This window comes from Microtus pennsylvanicus, chromosome 5 (genome assembly GCF_037038515.1).
Source record: "Microtus pennsylvanicus isolate mMicPen1 chromosome 5, mMicPen1.hap1, whole genome shotgun sequence".
Lineage (NCBI taxonomy): Eukaryota > Metazoa > Chordata > Mammalia > Rodentia > Cricetidae > Microtus > Microtus pennsylvanicus.
This window is the reverse complement of record NC_134583.1, coordinates 5,435,902-5,442,164: the sequence shown is the minus strand read 5'-3', so window position 1 is coordinate 5,442,164 and position 6,263 is coordinate 5,435,902. Positions and strand designations below refer to the sequence as shown.

General features: G+C 36.0%; 1 non-coding gene across 1 annotated transcript; it reads left to right on the top strand.

The window, feature by feature from the left end:
* Positions 1–5,201: 5,201 nt before the first annotated feature.
* Positions 5,202–5,308, top strand: LOC142851501 (U6 spliceosomal RNA). Its single transcript, XR_012910814.1, has one exon. It is a non-coding gene; the product is annotated as a U6 spliceosomal RNA (small nuclear RNA).
* The last annotated feature ends 955 nt before the right edge of the window (positions 5,309–6,263 follow it).

Here is a 6,263-nt window from a genome sequence, read left to right as displayed (position 1 = left end):
GGGACTCAGGGCTAAATAGAGATTTCTCAAAAGACAAAATGCAAATAACTGAAACATTTTTTTAAATATCCAATACTCTTATATATCAGGAAATTCAAATTAAATTAGTTTATGATTTTATCTTACCTCAATCAGAATGGCTAAATTCTAGGATACAAATAAAGACAGAAGCCGGGCGGTGGTGGCGCACACCTTTAATCCCAGCACTTGGGAGGCAGAGGCAGGCGGATATCTGTGAATTCGAGACCAGCCTGGTCTACAAGAGCTAGTTCGAGGACAGGCTCCAAAACCACAGAGAAACCCTGTCTCAAAAAAACCAAATAAATAAATAAATAAAAATAAAGACAGATGCTGGTGTAGATAAATGGAAAGGAAAGGCTAATTCAAGACGATGACAGTGGAAAAGATGAATCAACTATAGAAATCTAGAGTATAGGATTCTCAGAGAACTAGAAAAGAGTCTCTCACAGGATTTGGCTGTGCCCATAGAACTTTATATCTTATTCTAGAGATATATGCTCCTTCATACTCGTTGCTCCTCTATTCATAAAAAATAGGAATTAGAAAATATTAGATGTCAGCTGTATGCAGAATGGATAATAAAAATAGAGTGCATTTACGCAGTGGAGTATTATTTATCAATTCAGAAATATGAAATGATGCAATTCTAGGTAAGAGAATTCAGAAGCAGAAATAACAAATACCGTGTATTTTGTTTAATTTTCTGATGTTAATTTTGGATCTTTAGATATATAATTTTTGTTTAAAATATATACAGACGTCAGGAAATTAGTAAATGATGGTAGTGAGTATACTTCAAGGGAAGGAAAACACGACACTGTGATATAAAGCATTACACATGAATAATAGAAGATGAGTTAAATGGAAATGGGTATAAAAGGGCAGCATATATAAGCCATATTGGAAGAGGTAACAAACATCATAGGCATTTCACAAGATTATTGGAAACCAAAAATATCCCTAAAATATATACATACATGGTTATAAATCACTTAAATTGAATTTCCCTATAACAATTGACCATTATTTATCAGATACGATGGACTAACAAATGAAAACAGAAGAACTAGGACTGGGTTACCTTTGTAAGAGTTCTTAGCAAGCGAAGTTTATATAATCTGAACTTTACAGTATGTCTCTAGTGCTGAAGATATCATCTACTTGAAGAAGAACATGAAAAAATGAAGCTGAGAGTCACACAAGAACCTCATTCTCTACTCATAGCTTTCGTAGGTGCTAGGTATGCTACTAGAGGAGGAAAGAGATCATGAGTCATTTATGTGTGAAAAATGAAAACCAAAACATGAGAAAATCTAGGAAGATCTATATGTTGTATGTGTATATGTATATTTATACATACAGTGCTGCAATTAGCACGATGGGCATGGAAGAAACCAATCACTTCTGATTGTTTAAGGTCTGTTACTCAAGTTAAATTTAATATTTGACACATGGTTAAGGAAACAAGAAAACTGTGACAAGACAGTCCATGAGAACAATGGAAGAATGTAATGCTATTTTTCTGTTGATTGGATATAGTATTAAATTAATATCTAAAGAGTTAACCTTAGATCCAAACGATTAGTGGTTCAGTTAGTTCTCATTAGGGAAGTTTGTTCTGCAATCAGTCGTGATTTAACATAGAGACCCACAACCAATAAAAGTACAAAGAATAAGATAGTGAAGAATTCTAAGCCTTAAATGGGACAACTATATCAAATCCATCCTACTAAGGTTCAAGAATTATGGAAGAATAGAGGGAAGAAAGATGGTAAAAGCCAAAGTAGTGGAACACTCAAAGAAAGAGTGTTATCCAAAACCAGGTGGTGGTGGTGCACGCCTTTAATCCCAGTACTTGTTAGGCAGAGGCAGGTGAATATCTTTGAGTTTGCGGCCAGTGTGGTCTTTAAGAGCTAGTTCCAGGACAGGCCCCAATGGTACAGAGAAACCTTGTCTAAAAAAAGGGGGGGGGGTGTTTTCCAGAAACAATAGCACAATTGCAAAGGTAGTTAAACAGTAGTTGAGAAAATATTCAGGGGACTTTTGCAAGATTGAGGGAGTTAGAATTCTAGGATGGCAATAGGAGGAAGGAATAAATACCTATCCATATAGAGAGAGTTATGGGAAGTTGGTAGGTGCTGGGGAAAGAAGAGGCAGTTTTGTTTAGAGATGCAGACCCTGGTAGGTTGTTTATGGTTCAGCAAAGGTCACATGTCCACAAGTATAAGGGCAGTACAAACTGTAGTTTGTTGATTTTTTTTAAATCAAACGTACAAACAAGAAACAACATTGGGTGGAAAAGGAATCAGAATTGGATCAGGAAAGAGTCAGAGAAGATGGAGTATATGATGAAAACACATTGTAAGAGCTTCCATGGGAAGTCAACAAAGTCTGTGGCATTAAGTTGAGGCAGGACCCACCCCCTTTCTCCTGCATTAATGCTGAGCCTAGCATCCCACCATGGGGGCATGCAGAACTCTGGGTGAAATGTAAAATAAAATTAAAAATAATACTTTTTAGGTAATTTCAAAGAAATAATTAAAATGAGAAAACCATTTAATAAAAAAGCAAGTAAAAAAAGGATCAAATAAATGTGAACCTGACCTCACCACTCTCTTCATTTAAATTATCTAAAATATTAAAGCTTAAAATCTGTACCAGTTGTTTGTTTGTAAACATTAAGATTGGGAATATCTGCCTATGATTCAGGACTTTTAAGCTCTAACTTCTTGTTTTGTTTTGTTGTTTTGTTTCTCCACATAGCATTTTTCTCTGTAGTCTTGACTGTCCTGGAACTCACTCTGTAGACCTTGTTGACCTTGAAGTCATAGAGACCCACCTGCCACAGCCTCCCAATAAGTGAACCACCACAGACAGGAAATTTCTAAATTCTTAATGAATAATTTCTTCTGACTTTTCAGTCATAAGCAGATATGGCAATTTTATCTGTTCCAAATGTTCCATTACATAAGCAACTTTATATATGAGTAATTAATGCATGAAAATTGAATCTCTTTAACTGAAATCTACTTGTTGACTTCACATTTTATCATAGACAGTAGTCTAGCACCTTAAGTCTTAGTTTTATTTTATTCATAATACCTTTCCAATAATCCGTACACCAGATGCCACAGATAATTGTCACTTCATATGCCGATATTTGGGGATTCTATATACGTCGAAATTTAATTTTAAATCATAAAACTGTTAAAGGCTATGTAGAGGAAAGGGAATGATGCATTAGCCCATGCAGCTTGTTCTATCAATTTTCCAAGGGAAAACTTTTGCTTCTTAAGTTCTTCATCATCGGTGGTCAATTATTTTAGTACTTAGAAACTTCAGGTTTCAGGATAATGTGATATCTTCAGTATTTTTTTTTTTGGTATTTACTACTAAAAATTGTTATACTGACATTGTATTCTCTCTCTCTCTCTCTCTCTCTCTCTCTCTCTCTCTCTCTGTCTGTCTCTCTTTCTCTCTCTGTCTCTCTGTCTCTCTCTCTCTCTCTCTCTCTCTCTCTCACACACACACACACACACACACACACACACACACACACACAATCAGCTACTTGCCTCTACACATACTGACTTCTCTTTGTGTAGCTCTCATATATAAGATCCAGCACCGAGTTTCAATAATTCCAGTAAGATAAGAAACCAAGAAAACTTATCACCCTGGCCACACTGCTTGTAATTCAAGATACATGTACCTTTCTCCAAGTATAAAACTGTAGGAGACTGTTCATTCATTCCTGGATGCCAAGACATGAATAATTACACAGAAAATATATCAAAAACAACACTGTTTGGACAAAAGCTTAGATACATTTCTATCTAGCTCTTATATCTTTAATTAACCCATATCTATTAATCTGTGTATTAATAGGCTGTGGCTTACTGGGCAAGGTTTTGGCATTTGTCTCCTTTCGCGTCTCCTTGGCTCTGCCTACTCTCTCTATATATATCTCTGTTTGGATATCCTGCCTGACTTTACTCTGCTAAGTCATTGACCAAAACAGCTTTACTCATCAACCGATAAAGACAAAACATTTAAAAAGGACATCCCACGTCATAAAACTGCTATTTGTCCATTTGATTAGCAATATTTCAGTGTAAATACATTTTATTTAATTGGAAAGAAAACTTGTGACATGGACATTTGCTTCCATGTCCCACCTGTTCTATTGGCCTCTGTACACAAATTTTTCTATATACATATATGTACATATTCATGCATCTGTGAATATAATATGTACATATATATGTGTATATGAAGTGATGTGCCTGGGAAGTTTCCTCTGAGTTCTACATCAAGAACTCAGCAGCCTCGAGACTGCTGGCTGAGATAATCAAGCCTCACATAATATTCCAGTCAGTACTTGATTATAATTCAAAATTTTCTATAGGTCCCCATAAGATGATCAGTGCTTCAATCAGGAGGAAGTACCTAGAAAACTATGCCCACATTCAAAAGAAAAAAAACAGATTATGCATGCTTTTCTTTGTTTAGAGTGTTTGTTACAAGTTGTTTTGGTAATGGTCTAAAAAAAGCTAAACAAAGGAGATTAGATTCAGAATTCTTGTTTTGAAAAAACAGGGGGGAAGTGCTTTGGACTAATGTTCTCATATACTATAAAGGTTTTTTTGGTTCATTGCTTTAATAAAACAGTGATTGGCCAAGTAGCAAGGCAGGAAGTGTTGGCAGGGCAAGCAGAACAGGCAAATTCTGGGAAGAGTAAAAATCAGTCTGAAGTCATCATCCAGACACAGAGGAAACAAGATGAATGCCTCGCTGATAAAATGTACCAAGCCACGTGCTAACAGACAAAAATGATGGGTTAATTTAAGATGTAAGAATTAGTTAATAAGAAGCCTGAGCTAATAGGCCAACCAGTTTATAATTAATGTAGGCCTCTGTGTGTTTCTTTGGGACTGAATGATTGCAGGAGAGGGCTGGTCAGAAATCTCTGTCAACAAGGAACTACTGGAGGCATCATGGTCCCTGACTTCAAATGCTACTACAGAACAAGAGTACTGAAAACAGTCTTGTATTGGCATAAAAACAGACAGGAGGACCAAAGGAAATGAAACAAAGAGCCAGATATCAATCCACACACCTACAAACACCTGATTTTTGCCAAGAAAGAAAAAAAAAAACGGAAAAAAGGAAGCATATTTGTGCTCGCTTCGGCAGCACATATACTAAAATTGGAACGATACAGAGAAGATTAGCATGGCCCCTGCGCAAGGAGGACAGGCAAATTCGTGAAGCGTTCCATATTTTTTAAAAAAAAAAAAAAGGAAGCATATTTAACAAATGGTGCTGGCATAACTGGATATTAACATGTAGAAGAAAGAAAATAGATCCATATTTGTCATGCAAAAGACTGAAGTCCAAATGGATCAAAGACCTCAACATAAAACCAACCACAATGAACCTCATAGAAGAGAAAGTGAGAAGTATGGTTGAATGCATTGACACAAAAGACCATTTTCTAAATATAACCCCAGTAGCACAGAAACTGAGAGAAACAAATAATAAATGGAAACCTCCTGAAACTGAGACGCTTCTGTAAAGCAAAGGACACAGTCAACAAGACAAATGGCAGCCTACAAAATGGGAAAAAAATCTTCACCAATCCTAGATAGAGGGCTGATCTCCAAAATAAACAAAGATCTCAAGAAATTGGTCATCAAAATAACAAATAATCCAAAAAACAAAAATAAAAAATGGAATACAGACCTAAACAGAAAACTCTCAACAGAGGGATCTAAAATGGCTTAAAGACACTTAAGGAAATGGAAATCAAGTCTTCTCTGAGATTCTGTCTTACACCTATAAGAATAGCCAAGATCATAAACACTGATGACAACTTATGCTGGAGGGGATGTGCAGGAAAGGGAACACTCCTCCATTGCTGGTGGCAGTACAAGCTGGTATAGCCCTTTTAGATATCAATATGGTTGTTTCTCAGAAAATTAGAAAACAACCTACCTCAAGACCCTGCAATACCACTTTTGGGAATATATCCAAAAGCTGCTCAATTGTACCACAAGGACATGTGCTCAAGTATGTTCACTGCAGAATTATTTGTCATAACCAGAATCTAGAAACAACCTAAATGCCCCTTATCAAAGAATGGATATGGAAAATGTTGTACATTTGTGCAATGGAGTACTGCACAGCAGAAAAAATAATCACAACTTGAAATGTATCTAGAGAACATCATATTGAGTGAG